The following is a 16,146-nucleotide window of genomic DNA, read 5'->3' on the forward strand; positions in this document are numbered from 1 at the left end:
AGAAAAGAATCCCCTAATGTAAACTGTGGACTTCAGTTAATAAAAACGTAAGGCTGGGCGTGGCGGCTCACGCCTGTAATCCCAACACTTTGGGAGGCCGAGGCAGGGGATCACCTGAAGTCAGGAGTTCAAGACCAGCCTGGCCAACATAGCAAAACCCTGTCTCTACTAAAAATAAAAAAATTAGCCGGGCGTGGTGGCACACGCCTGTAATCCCAGCTATCCAGGATGCTGAGGAAGGAGAATGGCTTGAACCTGGGAGGCGGAGGTTGCAGTCAGCCGAGATCACACCACCGCACTCCAGCCTGGGCAACAGAGTTAGACTCTGTCTCAGAAAAAAAAAAAAAATCTATCAATATTGGTTCATCAATTGTAACATTTGTATCACAAGAATGCAAGATGTTAATAATAGGAAAAACTGGATGGGAAGTCTGTATACAGGAACTCTGTACTTTCTACTCAATTTTGTGTAAACCTAAAACAGTTCTAAAAAGTAAAGTCTAGGGCCAGGTGCGGTGGCTCATGCCTGTAATCTCAGCACTTTGGGAGGCCAAGGCTGGAGGATTGTGTGAGGCCAGGAGTTCAAGACCAGCCTGGGCAATATAGCAACACCGCACATCTACAATTTTTAAAAAAAAAATTAGTTGGGCATAATGGCATGTACCTGAAGCCCCAGCTTCTCAAGAGGCTGAGACAGGAGGATTGCCTGAGCCCAGGAGTTCAAGACTGCAGTTAACCATGATTGTGCCACTATACTTCAGCCTAAGCAACAGAATGAGAATCTGTCTAAAAAAAAAGAAAAAGTCTTTGGGAGGCCGAGACGGGTGGATCACGAGGTCAGGAGATCGAGACCATCCTGGCTAACACGGTGAAACTCCGTCTCTACTAAAAAATACTAAAAACTAGCCGGGCGAGGTGGCGGGTGCCTGTAGTCCCAGCTACTTGGGAGGCTGAGGCAGGAGAATGGCGTAAACCCGGGAGGCGGAGCTTGCAGTGAGCTGAGGTCTGGCCACTGCACTCCAGCCTGGGCGACAGAGCGAGACTCCATCTCAAAAAAAAAAAAGAAAAAAAGAAAAAGTCCATTCATTAAAAAAATAAAAGAAAAACTGAGAATACGGGTTTCCTCTCCAATGAGTCTCCAATCCATTCTTAAAACTGGTCACCTGAGGAAATTCTACAGCCTGTGATTTCACTTTTCAAAAATACAGATCCCTCAAATTTCCCTAAGGCTTAACACAGCTACTTCTAATACGTTCTTACATAAACACTTTCACACACTTTTGTTTGTTTGTTTGTTTTTGTTTTTTTGGCAATGGATAAATGGCAAAAACTTTCTATGTTCCAGTAAGTACAAGTTAATGGGGCCAGGCTCGGTGGCTCACGCCTGTAATCCTAGTACTTTGGGAGGCTGAGGCAGGTGGATCACCTGAGATCACGAGTTCAAGACCAGCGTGGCCAACATGGTGAAACCCTGTCTCTACTAAAAATACAAAACTTAGCTAGGCATGGTGGCACATGCCTATAGTCCCAGCTACTAGGGAGGCTGAGGCATGAGGATCACTTAAACCTGGGAGGCGGAGGTTGCAGTGAGCCAAGATCATGCTCCAGCAACAGAGTGAGACACTGTCTCAGAAAAAAAAAAAGTTAATGGATTCACAAAATCTCAGAAAAAAAAAAAAGTTAATGGATTCACAAAATCATCAATCATCAACTAAGCTCTCATAGGCAAAGTAATGTCTGCCAAATTTTGATGCATCTCCAAACACCCCCTACCCCATCTCCACAGATTCTCTGACTAGGAACTAGGAACACAAATCTGTAAAACAAAGTATATTTATCTATAAAGAATATTTTCATTATAAAAACAAAGGAGCCCCCATTTGTTAGACAGAGATACATACTCAAAAAATTATATGACGTCTATACTTTCTTTTAAAGTACTCCAGAAATTTGGGGGAAAAATATTGAAGGAGTAGGATATATTTGCAACAATATTGGCCAAAATACTGATACTTATTAAGACTGAGCTGAGTTTTGGATACATGAATGTTCATTATGTAATTCTATTTTGGTGCATATTTAAATTTTTCATAATAAAAAATTAGGGGAAGGGTCTTCGTTTCCAGTTCCACAAGTGAGGAACATCGAAGCTGCCATGCCATTCTATCAACAAGTACAAAGCCAAACAAGTGAAAAAATAACCAACTCTTCTTAGAGCAAACTGCTGCCTTCAAAATTGGAAAGAGAGATGGGCGGACACAGACAGTCATGACATACCAGACCAGAATCATACACAGGAACCAGTGCCAGAGTAGAAAAACCTGAATTACAACTGACAGATTGCTGGAGGCTAGGTGTCAACAAGCCCAAGACTTTAAAACTTCAGGGGCACCTAGTCATAGGTATGTTCCCCGAAATTTACAGAAATATTAGACAGATGTCATGTTTTTGTGAGTTTTACCTCCAGGAGTTCAACTAGTTTCTCACAGTATATATAGGAGAAAAATTCCCTCATGCTTCCAGCAGGGGCAAAAGAAAAGGAACCCTTTTAAAATATGCCACAGCATTCTGTTCTTCGTAATAAGGTCTGCCCTCAGGAGAAATAAGTTAACTACACCTAACCTGCTGGAGTTTATTTATTTATTTTTAAATTAATTTTTATTTTATTTTTTTATTTTATCAGGCAGGGTGTTGCTCTGTTGCCCAGGCTGGAGTGCAGTGGCACAATCACAGCTCACTGCAGCCTTGACCTTCTGGGCTCAAGTGATCTTCCCACCTCTCAGCCTCTTGAGTAGCTGGGACTACAGGTGCACACCAACATGCCCAGATAATTTTTTGTATTTTTTGTATAGGTAGGATTTCACCACGTTGCCCAGGCTGATCTCAATCTCCTGGGCTCAAGCAATCTACCCACCTCGGCCTCCCAAAGTGCTGGGATTACAGGCATGAGCCACCATGCCTGGCCTGAGGTTTTATTGAGGCTTAATTGATCTGGGGGAGAGGAAATACCCAAATGCAACCCATTCTAACCATCCTGTCTCACCTAATGGGGTTGGGGGGGACTAGAAACACTTATGAAGTTCACAGTCCAGAAGTATAGGTGCACTAAAAGACTGAGAACTAATAACAGAACTATGGAACACTTCCCTTCTCTCCACCTATTACCACATTACTAATAGTCTATTTTCAGCAGTTGCTTTTATGCAGTACATTATGTCTAGCCATCAAGAAAAATATACAAGGAACACTAGAAGGCAAAAAAACACAATTTGAATAGAAAAAGCAAATATCAGAATTAAACATGGCAGGGATGTTGAAATAATCAGATTGGGAATTTAAAACAACATTGATTAATATGCTGAGGGCTCTAATGGATAAGGTGGACAGCATGCAAGAAGAGGTGGGTAATGTAAGTAGAGATGAAAATCCTAAGAAAGAACAAAAAGGAAACACTAAAGATCAAGAACATTGTAACAGAAATGATGAATGCCTTTTATGGGTTTATTAGTAGATTGGACACAGCTGAGAAAAAAAAAAGTCTCTGAGCTTGAGGATCTACAGAAACCTCCAAAAGAGAAAATCAAAGAGGACAAAGACAAAAAAAGAAAACAAAGAAACAGAAGAAAGGATTAAGGAACAACTATAAGAGATGTATCACAAACATACACAAAGGGAACACCAGAAGGGAGAGAAAGGAACACGTAACTATACGAATCAATGACTAAGAATTTCCCCAAGTTAATGTCAAACACCAAACCACAAATCCAGGAAATTCAGAAAATGCCAAGTGGATAAATGCAAAACATACAAACAAACAAAAAACCCCAAAAACCTACATCTAAACATACTATTTTTTAACTATCAAAAATCAAAGATAAAGAAACAATTCTGACTCTGAAAAAGCAGTTTGAAAAAAAAGAAAAAATTCTGAATGAAGCTAGAGGGAAAAGAAAAACAAGCCTTACCTATAGAGGAACAACAACAAAAATTAGCCAGACACAGTAGCTCATCCCTGTATCCCAACACTTTGGGAAGTCAAGGCGGGAGGACTGCTTGAGCCCAGGAGTTCAAGACCAGCTGAACTCCTTGAGCCCAGGAGTTCAGTTCAGACAATAGTGAGACCCCATCTCCACAAAAAATTAAACATTAGCTGGGTATTCCTTCTTTCTTTCTTTCTTTCTTTTTTTCTCTGAGATGGAGTTTCACTCTTGTTGCCCAGGCTGGAGTGTAATGGCGGATCTCGGCTCACTGCAACCTCCCGTCTCCCAGGTTCAAGCGATTCTCCTGCCTCAGCCTCCCAAGCACACCACAATGCCCAGCTAATTTTTTGTATTTTCAGTAGAGATGAGGTTTCACCATGTTGGCCAGGCTGGTCTTGAACTTCTGACCTCAGGTGATCCACCTGCCTCAGCCTCCCAAAGTGCTGGGATTACAGAGATGAGCCAGTGAGCTCGGCCTAAAGCTGGGTATTCTTATATCAGACAAAACAGAATTTAAACCAACAACAATCAAGAAGGACAAAGAAGGGCATTACATGATGATAACAGGTTCAATGCAATAAGACTTAACTATTCTAAATATATATGCACCCAACATTGAAGCATCCACATTCATAAAACAAGTTCTTCTTGACCTATGAAAAGACTTAGCCCCACATAGTGGGAGACTTCAACACCCCATTGACAGCATTAGACCAATCATCAAGGCAGAAAATGAACAAAGAAATTCTGAACTTAAACTCGACACTTAACCAATTAGACCTAATAGACATCTACAGAATACTCCACCCAATAACCACAGAATATACATTCTTCTCATCTGCACATGGAACATATTCTAAGACTGACCACATGCTAGGTCACAGAGCAAGTCTCAATAAATTCAAAAAATCAAAACCTAGCACTCTCAGACCACAGTGCAACAAAAAATAGAAATCAATACCAAAAAGATCTATAAAAACTACAAAAATACATGGAAATTAACCTGTTCCTGAGTAACTAATGTGTGAACAATGAAATTAAGGCAGAAATAAAAAATATCATTGAAATTAATGAAGACAGAGACAAAACTTACCAAAATATTTGGGATGCAGTTAAAGCAATGTTAAGAGGAAAGTTTGTAGCACCCAATGCCTTCGTCAAGAAGTCAGAAAGATCTCAAATTAACAATCTAACATCTTGCATAGAAGAAATAGAAAAAAAAAGAGAACAAACTAATCCCAAAGCTAGCAAAAATAAATAAATAACTAAAATCAGAGAAGAATTGAACAAAACTGAGACTCAAAAATCCACACAAAGGATCAATGAAATAAAGAGATAATTCGTTGAAAGAATAAACAAGATTGGCCGGGCGCGGTGGCTCAAGCCTGTAATCCCAGCACTTTGGGAGGCCGAGACGGGCGGATCACGAGGTCAGGAGATCGAGACCATCCTGGCTAACACGGTGAAACCCCGTCTCTACTAAAAAATACAAAAAACTAGCCGGGCGAGATGGCGGGCGCCTGTAGTCCCAGCTACTCGGAGGCTGAGGCAGGAGAATGGCCTAAACCCGGGAGGCGGAGCTTGCAGTGAGCTGAGAATCGGCCACTGCACTCCAGCCCCGGGGACAGAGCAAGACTCCGTCTCAAAAAAAAAAAAAAAAAAAAAAAAAAAAAAAAAAAAAAAAAAAAGAATAAACAAGATTGATAGACCACTAGCTACATTACCAAAGGGGGAAAAAAAGAGAAGATCCAAATAAGCACAATCAAAAATGACAAGGATGACAACTGATCCCACAGAAATAAAAAAGATTCTCAGAAATTATTATGAACACCTCTAAGCACACAAACTAGAAAATCTAGAGGAAATGGATACATTCCTGGAAACACACAAACTTCTAATATTAAACCAGAAAGAAAGTGAAAACTTGAACAGACCAACAAGATTCAAAATTGAATCAGTAATGAAAAACCTACCAACCAAAAAAAAGCTCTGTATCAGACAGATTCACAGCCCAATTCTACCAGCTGCACAAAGAACTGGTATCAATCCTACCGAAACTATTTTTAAAAGGGGGAGGGGGATGAGTGGCACCTCCCTAATTCATTCTATGAAACCTGCATTAGCCTGATACCAAAATTTGGCAGAAAAACAACAAAAAGAGAAAACTTCAGGCCAATATCCCTAATGAACACAGACACAAAAATCCTCAACAAAATACTAGCAAACCAAATCCAGCAGCACATCCAAAAGTTAATTCACCATGATCAAGTAGGCTTTATTCTTGGGATGCACAGTTGGTTCAACACATGCAAATAAAAAAATGTGATTCACCACATAAACAGAATTAAAAACAAAAACCACATAGTCATAGTCATCTCAATTACATGCAGAAAAAACTTTTCAATAAAATCCAACATCCCTTCATGATAAATACCCTCAACAGACTAGAAATACCTTTTATTTATATGATAAATACCTTTCAAACAGGCATCGAAAGAACATACCTCAAAATAATAGCTATCTATGGCCAGGCACGGTGGCTCACACCCGTAATCCCAGCACTTTGGGAGGCGGAGGCGGGTGGATCACCTGAGGTCGGGAGTTCCAGATCAGCCTGACCAACATGAAGAAACCCCGTCTCTACTAAAAATACAAAATTAGCCAGGCATGGTGGCACATGTCTGTAATCCCAACTACTCAGGAGGCTGAAGCAAGAGAATCACTTGAACCCAGAAGGCAGAGGTTGCAGTAATCCGAGATCACACCACTACACTCTAGCCTGGGCAACAAGAGCAAAACTCTGTTGCGCCAAAAAAAAAAAAAAAAAATTAATAAAAATAATAGCCATCTATGACAAACCCACAGCCAACATCATCCTGAATGGGCAAAAGCTAGAATCATTTCCCATGAGAACTGGAATAAGACAAGGATGCCTACTCTCACCACTCCTACTCAACATAGTATTGGAAATCCCAGCAAGAGGAATCAGGCAACAGAAAGAAATAAAAAGCATCCAAATAGGAAAAGAAGTCAAACTATCTCTCTTCACTAACAATATGATTCTATACCTAGAAAACCCTAAAGATTCCACCAAAAGGCCCCTAGAACTGATAAACAACTTCAGTGAAGTTTCAGTATACAAAACCAATGTACAAAAATCAGTAGCATTTCTACAGGCCAATAATGTTCTAGTTGAGAGTCAAATCAAGAACACAAGCCCATTTAAATAGCCACCATAAAAGAATTAAAAAAAAAAAAAAAGAAAAGAAAAACCTAGGAATACAGCTAACCAAGGAGGTAAAACATCTCTACAAGGAGAACTATAAAACATTGCCGAAAGAAATCAGAGATGACATAAATAAATGTTAAAACATTCCATGCTCATGGATTGGAAGAATCAGTATTGTTAAAATGGCCATACTACCCAAAGCAATTTACAGATTCAACACTATTCCTATCAAACTACCAATGTCATTTTTCAGAGAATTAGAAAAAAAAATTCTAAAATTCATATGGAACCAAAAAAGAACCCAAATATCCAAAGCAGTCTTAAGCGAAAAAGAACAAAGCATCATATTACCCAACCTCAAACTATACTATAAAGCAACAGTAATCAAAACAGCATGGTACTGTCTCAAAAACAGACACACAGACCAATGGAACAGGTTAGAGAACCCAGAAACAAAACCACACACCTATAACCATCTGATCTTTGACAAAAGTCAACAAAAGCAAGAAAGGGGGAAAGTCCTCCCTATTCAATAAATGGTGCTTGGATAACATGCTAGCCATATGCAGAAGACTGAAACTAGACCCCTTTCACCATATACAAAAATTAACTCAAGATGTGTTAAAGAATTAAATGTAAGACCTCAAAGTAAAAAATCCTACAAGAAAACCTAGGAAATACCTTTGTTGACACTGGCCTTGGCAAAAGCTTTTTGGCTAAGTCCCCAGAAGTAACTGCAACGATAACAAAAAATGACAGGTAGGACCTATTTGAACTAAAGAACTTTCATAAAGCAAAAGAAACTACCAACAGAGTAAACAGACAACCTACAGAATGGGAGAAATTATTTGCAAACTATATATCCTCCAAAGGTCTAACATTCAGAATTTATAAGAAACTTCAACAAATGAACAATAAAAAACAAATCACCCTATTTTAAAACAGGCAAAGGACAAAGTGAAATATTAAAGTGTTCAGAGAAGGCCAGGTGTGGTGGCTCATGCGTATAATCTCAGCACTTTGGGAGGCCAAGGCAGGCAGATCACCTGAGGTCGGGAGTTCAAAACCAGCCTGACCAACGTGGAAAAAGCTGGTCTCCACTAAAAATACAAAATTAGCCAGGCGTAGTGGCACACGCCTATAATTGCAAATACTTGGGAGGCTGAGGCAGGAGAATCCCTTGAACCCAAGAGGTAGAGGTTGCAGTGAGCCGAGATAGTATCACTGGACTCCAGCCTAGGCAACAAGAACAAAACTCCATATAAAAAAAAGAAAAACAAAAAGTGTTCAGAGAAAAACTCACCAACCTAGATTCTGTACCCCCCGAAATTATCCTTCAAAAGTAAAGGAGAAAGACTTTCTCAGACAAAAATTGAGGTAATTTTTTGGTAGTAGACTTCTCTTGCAAGACATGTTAAAAGTTCTTTGGAGAGAAGGAAAGTGATATAGGGTAGAAAACCAGATCTGAAGAAGGAAAAATTGAAGGCAACATAATAAATTATTTTTTTACGCTTAATTGATCTAACAAATAACAGTTTGCTCAAAATAATAATAGCAACAATGTATTGAATTATGTATGCTTACGTATATATTTTGCACATATAAATATATATATGCTTATGTATGCTGAATATATATGACAACTATAATGATATAAAGGACAGAAGGGAGAAATTAGGATCATTTTATTACAAGAAAATACCTTCACATTACCTTTGAAGTGGTATAGTGTTATTTGAAAGTGGACTTGGATTAGTTACAGATTTGTACTGTAAAATCTAGGGCAATCACTAAAAAAACTAAAAACAGAAGTATAATTGATACGTTAAGAAAGGAGAGAAGGCTGGGTGCGATAGTTGTAATCCCAGCACTATGGGTGGCCGAGGTGGGTGAACTGATGGAGGTTAGGAGTTCGACCAGCCTGGCCAACATGAGACCAGCCTAGCCAACATGGTGAAACCCTGCCTCTACCAAAAATACAAAAACTAGCTGGGCATGGTGGCGCGCGTCTGTAGTCTCAGCTACTTGGGAAGCTGAGGTGGGAGGATCACTTGAGCCCAGGAGGCAAAGGTTGCGGTGAGCCGGAGATTGCATCACTGGCACTCCAGCCTGGGCGACAAAGCGAGATTCTATCTAAAAACAAAAACAAAAACTACAAAAGACAGAAAAAGAAGACAAAACAACAACAACAACAACAGGCTGGGCACAGTGGCGCACACCCTTGTAATCCCAGCACTTTGTGAGGCTGAGGCAGGAGGATCACTTGAGGCCAGGAGTTGGAGACCAGCCTGGGCAACATAGTGAGACTCTGTATCCACCAAATTTTTAAAAATTAGCTAGGCATGGCAGCACACACCTGTAGTCCCAGTTACTCAGGAGGCCAAAGCAAGAGGATCACTTGAGCCCAGGAGTTCAAAGCTGCAGTGAGCTATGATTACACCACTGCACACTAGCCTGGGTGACGAAGTGAGACCGCATCTCAAAAAAGAAAAGAAACAAATAAGAAGACAACAAATAGAAAACAGTAACAAAAATGGTAGATATTAATCTACCTATACAAACAATCACTTCAAACATCAATGGTTTAAATGTACCAAATAAAAGAGACTGGACAGACTAAATCAAAAAACAAAACCCAATTGTATGTTGTCTACAAGAAACTCACTTTAAGTATGTAAATGCAAATAAAGTAAATGGATGTAAATTATATACCCTACTAATACTCAAAAGAAAGTAAATATTGCTATATTAATTTGACAGAGCAGGCTCCATGTAAAAAAAATTGACAAGTATAAAGAAGGGCATCATAGCCAAGCACAGTAGCTTGCACCTGTAATCCCAGCTATTCAGGAGGCTGAGGCAGGAGGATCACTGAGGTCAGGGGTTCAAGACCAGCCCGAACAACCTAGTGAGTACATCCCCAAGAAAATTAATAGTAATAATAACAAGAGTATTACATAATGATAAAGGGGTCAATTCTCTAAGAAGCCATATACTATGTACCTAATAATATCTAGAAACATGCATGCATCTAACAACAGAGCTTCAAACTACATGAGGTAAAAAACAATAGAACTGTAAGGAGAAAGACGAATGCACTATTACAGCTGGAGACTTCAAAACTCTTCTGTCAGAAACGAACAGATCCAGCAGCCAGAAAATCAGTAAAGACACAGCTGAACTAAACAACACCATCAATTAACTAGATATAACTGACATCTACAGACTACTTAAGCCAACAACAGCAGAATACACATTATTCTCATGCTCACACAGAATATTCACCAAGACAGATCACATTCTGAGTGCTATAAAACATACCCTAACAAAATAATAGAAATCATACAATGTCTGCTCTCAGAACACAGTGGAATTTAACTAGAGATCAATATTAGAAAGACAACTGGAAAAATTCTGAAATACATGGAGATTAATACAATGCACTTCTAAACACATGAGTCAAAGAAGAACTATCATAAGAAGTTTTAAAGTATTTCACGCTGAATAAAAATAAAATATAACATCAAAATTTCTGGAACGCACTGAAAATGGTGCTTGAAGGGAAATTTATAGCACTGAGTGCATGTAGTAGAAAAGAAAGATCTAAAATCAATAACCAAAGTTTTTACTTTAGGAAACTAGAAAACAGAAAGCAAATTAAAGCAGAAGAGAAGAAATAATAAAAACTAGAGCAGAAATCAATCAAATTAAACATAGAAAATCAATAGAGAAAATTCAAAATATTTGCAAAAGACCTATATGATAAAAGACTGATATCCAAATATTTGAATAATTCTAAAAACTCAACAATAAGAAAACAAATAACCTGATTTTAAAATCGGTCAAACACTTCTGACACCCCACCAAAGAAGATATACAGATGGCAAATAAGCACATGAAAAAGTGCTCCACATCACACATCATTAGAGAAATGCAAATTAATGACAATGAGATGTCACTACACACCTATTAGATGACCAAAATCCAGAACACTGACAATACCAAATGCTCGTGAGGATGTGGAACAACAGGAACTGTCATTCATTGCTGATGAGAATGCAAAATGATACAGCCACTTTGGAAGAAAATTTGGCAGTTTCTTACAAAACTAAACACTCTTATTATCAAATCCAGCAATAATGCTCTTTGGTATTTCCCCAAACGAGTAGAAAACTAATACATACCACACAAAAATCTGCACAGCAACCAAGATATCCCTCATTAGGTGAATGGATAAATGACCTGTGGTACCTCTAGACAATGGAATATTATTAAATGTTAAAAAAAAATGACCTATCAAGCCATGCAAAGATGTGGAGGAAACTTAAGTACATATTACTAAATGAAAGAAGCCAATAAATGTATGATTCTAAATATATGACATCTGGAGAAGGCAAAATTAAAGAGAAAGTAAAAAGATTAGTCATCACCAGAGTTTAGGAAGCAGGGAAACGGAGACTGCACAGAGGATTTTTAGGGCAGTGAAAAGAGAGAGAGATGGTTCCTGACATACAATGGTTCAATTTACAATTTTTCAACTTAAACGGGTTTATCAGAACATAACCCCATCATAAGTTGAGCAGCACCTGTATACACATAATGGTGGATATATGTCATTACACATTCATCCAGACCCACAGAATGTTCAATAAGAGTGAACCCTATTGTAAAACTATGGGATCTGAATGATAATGATGTATCAATGTAGTTCATCAATTGTAACAAATGTACAGCTGTGGGGGATGATGATCCTGAGGGAGTACATACATGTGAGAGGGCAGGCAATATATAGGATACCTCTATACTTTCCTCTCAATTTTGCTGTGAACCTAAAACTGTCTTTTTAAAAAAGTATTTTAAAAATTAGAGAAAAAAGAAAATTTAATATTTGCCTGTCTCAGGCTGGGCGTGGTGGTTCACATCTTTAATCCCAGCATTCTGGGAGGCCGAGGCAAGACGACTGCTTGAGCCCAGGAATTTGAGATCAGCCTGGGCAACATAGCTAGACTCTATGTCTCTACAAAAAAAAAAAAAAAATAGCCGAGTGTGGTGGCACACACCTGTGGTCCCAGCTACTCTGGAGGCTGAGGCCAGAGGACTGGTTGAGCCAAAAGATTGAGGCTGCAGTGAGCTGTGTTTGGGCCACCGCACTCCAGCCTGGGTGACAGAGTGAGACCTTGTCCCATAAATAAATAAATAAATAAATAAATAAATAAATAAATAAAAGATCTGCCTGTCTCACTTCTGGATTCTAGGTGTGTACCAAATTCTATTAAGACTAGAATGGAAATCTAACTTTTTTAGAAATACTGATGGTTCCTGAGGAACCATCATTTCACTGTAGAAATGACTAATGATCAGATTTGAAACCAAAGGACAGAAGTTTTTTTTCTCTTACAATGGCACTGCAAATCTATACTTTTTTATTTGAGACAGGGTCTGGCTCTGTTACCCAGGCTAGAGTGCAATGGCACCTTCTTGGCTTACTGCAACCTCTGCCTACTGGGCTCAAGCGATTCTCATACCTCAGCCTCCAGAGTAGCTGAGATTACAGGTGCACACCACCACACTTGGCTAAATTTCGAATTTTTTAGTAGAGATGGGGTTTTACCATGTCACCCAGGTTGGTCTCGAACTCCCGACCTCAGGCGATCCACCCACCCTGGCCTCCCAAAGTGGTGGGATTACAGGCATGAGCCACCGCGCCTGGCCTAAACTATACTTATTAAAAAGAAAATACAACAACACAACAACAACAACAACAAAACTGGTGTGTTGAGATACAGCACAAGAGATCATGAAAACTGAGGAAAACACAACAAAAAAATTTTTTAATAAAAAAAGAAAATGGAGAAGTGAAGACAGGTAGGATATCATTATAAAACAATCATTTAAAGTGGAAGAAAAAGGAATCTAACAGATTAGAATGGCAATGACCACCTTTGCATAGTTTCAAAGCAAATAAACTGAAAAACAAAGGATGAAGATAATACAGCTGCAAACAGAGAGGGGGAAGAGATACACATAAATGTTTATACAGAGATGTATCTCTGAACAATACTGTGAATAAAAGGATAGACTTAATAAGTTTTATGGCTCTACTTATTAGGAACACTTTGGAGAATAATAATAATAATAGGTACAGAAGTACTACCTAATAGGCTTATAAATAGATAATTTAGTTTATAAGCAGATAAACATTAAAATACATTTGTAAAAACTAAGTAAAATTCAAGAGTCTTGGCCAGGTGTGGTGGCTCATGCCTGTAATCCCAACACTTTGGGAAGCCAAGATGGGAGGATTGTCTGAAGTCTGGAGTTACCCGCCTGGCCAACATGGTGAAACCCCATCTCTACTAAAACTACAAAAAATTAGCTGGGCGTGGTGGCACCCACCTGTAGTCCTAGCTACTTGGGAGTCTGAGGCAGGAGAATCGCTTGAACCTGGGAGGCAGAGGTTGCAGTGAACTGATAGCGTGCCACTGCACTCCAGCCTGGGCAATAGAGCAAGACTTCAACTAAAAAAAAAAAAAAAATTCAAGAGTCTAGCTTGATTCATTGGAGAATTGCAGGTTACATCCAGAATATTTCAGAAAGCTTTGAAAAGAGAGTAATCTGATACAGCAGCATGGGGGAAGGTCACTCAGAAGAAAATACAGGGTGAAATGTTAAGGCCTTCACACTTTAGGTTCAAAGAGAAAGGAACATACTATTAATGAGAGTTTTGACTGAACTGAGAAAATCTAGGGTTGTTAAGTACAGAAAAGACTATGAGAAAGAAAATTGAGAACTGAGGGAATGTGACAGCAGGCAGTATATGAATTTTGAGAAGAGGAATTGATTAAAAGGAACAGAATTAGGGGTCGGGCTAATTCATCATAAAATATCTTTTTATCTTGTTTAAAAAAAAAAAAAAAAAAATCCCGGCCAGGCGCAGTGGCTGATGTCTGTAATCCCAGCACTTTGGGAGACTGAGGTGGGCAGATCATGAGGTCAAGAGATCGAGACCACCCTGGCCAACATGGTGAAACCCCATCTCTACTAAAAATACAAAAATTAGCTGGGTGTGGAGGCATGTGCCTGCAGTCTGAGCTACTCGGGAGGCTGAGGCAGCAGAATCACTTGAACCCCAGAGGCAGAGGTTGCAGTGAGCTGAGGTCGCGCCACTGCACTCCAGCCTGGTGACAGAGCAAGACTCTGACTCAAAAAAAAAAAAAAAAAAAAAAACCCGTATCCCAGCTATCAAAAATTGAACATCAATTTAAAAATTAACTAATCCTATGAAGGGTTAGCCTCTGGTTAAATACCTTTTTCCTTACACTCAGCCTTTTCATTGGGATCATTCAGTAAGAAGTCATTATGCCAACATGACAGCAAGAGCAGCTCAGTCCCATAAAAATGTTATCAGAATGGTCCAGATTACAAAGCACCCTCAACAAAATGAAGTTGTGAGGAATACGTATGCAGGAGGCATAAGTTAGGAAGCCAAGAGAAGAGAGTCAAGGACTGCCTCACTGAAATAGGGACCAGAAGATTGAAAATCAATTTATTTTTGGAAAGTGAAGGGTTCTTAAGAATGGGATGTCATGTGTTTATAAGCAGATAGGAAAAATATTTTAGTTAATAACGTGAAAAATAAAATACAAGAAAAGGAGAGAGCTAGCATCCAAGGGTCTCTAACTCATTCATAAAAGGTACTAAACTGATCTTCAAGCTTTATCAAATAGAATCCTGAGTAAACCATAGTCAAATTAAGCAGAAGAACCTCCTGAAGGGGCAGCAAAGCTGTATCCTGCCTCACCTGGAAGCATCTCCTTGGGGCCAAGTAGGAGAAAGGTGAAGTGGCACTATCCACACTAAGCTGATGCTGACATACCTTCATGGGCTTGGCTGAGAGTAACACAGGTATCCTGGGATCTGTGCAACCCAGGAAGATGTAGGTCTGGCTGTACCTGTGTGTAGCCTCTACACCACTGAGTTGAGAACAACAACTCAAGAGAAATGGGGAGAAAATAGAAAAGGTCAGAAAAAGAGAGAGCCATCCTTTTACCTATTCTTTCTTCTCCAATTATTTATTTTTCTAGTATTGACAATGGGTGCTAATCTATCCACTGTTTTCCTGATTTACCATGTTGTGGAGAAGCTAAGTTTGAGCTAAAAATGACTATAAAAACAGATCTATAATTTTATTAGCATCATTCTCTAATCAAATGAGTCAACTGGTAGAGAAACTTGGATATGCCTGGGGCAAAGGAAAATGATCATCCCTATTTAATTTTGTTTCAGATCAAACATTTAAATATAAGTAATACCAGACAGTATGTCATTAAGCTGAGAATACAAAGGTGAACACAAACTAGCAATGTATTCAGGGTTTTATACCACTGGATTCATGTCAGAAAAAAAATTATTCATTTTTATAATAAAAACAAATGGGGCCCAAGTAGTAAAATGGACTTCAAAAATGACAACAGGGCCAGAAACAGTTACTTTCTGAAACTGAAGTTAATATGAATCAACACGTAATCAACAGTATTGTTTTTAATCCATCCCGCAGTGTGATTTGAAAGCAGCTTCCTTACTGTGATTAAAACACATTTAACATCCAAAGACATGAGTAGAGACAACTCAGAGGTATTTATTATTGGTAGTTTAAAAAAGAAAGGCAAATAGCAGACTTACGACAATACTTTCCAAAGCAGTAAAAATTCTGCTAATTCACACTCTCTCATCCTTACTCCGTGAAAGGAACTCCCAAAGCCCAATTATTCTAAGTAATTACATATTTCTACTACTACTAACTAGTTATAAAATTTCCAAGAGAAAAATGCTCAGCGTATTTATACCCGGCTGACACCAGTACATTCAATTAGTACTTAAAGAATGTAATTAAGGTTCAGGAAGATACAAATAAATTATAAATTATCATACAAATCT

The 16,146-nt window shown here is 38.8% G+C and overlaps 1 protein-coding gene across 6 annotated transcripts in view; it reads right to left on the minus strand.

The window, feature by feature from the left end:
* Positions 1-16,146, minus strand: part of TTBK2 (tau tubulin kinase 2) — a 178,606-nt gene that overhangs the window by 114,690 nt on the left and 47,770 nt on the right. The gene's annotated exons all lie outside the window — the stretch shown is intronic.

Source organism: Rhinopithecus roxellana, chromosome 5 (genome assembly GCF_007565055.1).
Source record: "Rhinopithecus roxellana isolate Shanxi Qingling chromosome 5, ASM756505v1, whole genome shotgun sequence".
Classification (NCBI taxonomy): domain Eukaryota; kingdom Metazoa; phylum Chordata; class Mammalia; order Primates; family Cercopithecidae; genus Rhinopithecus; species Rhinopithecus roxellana.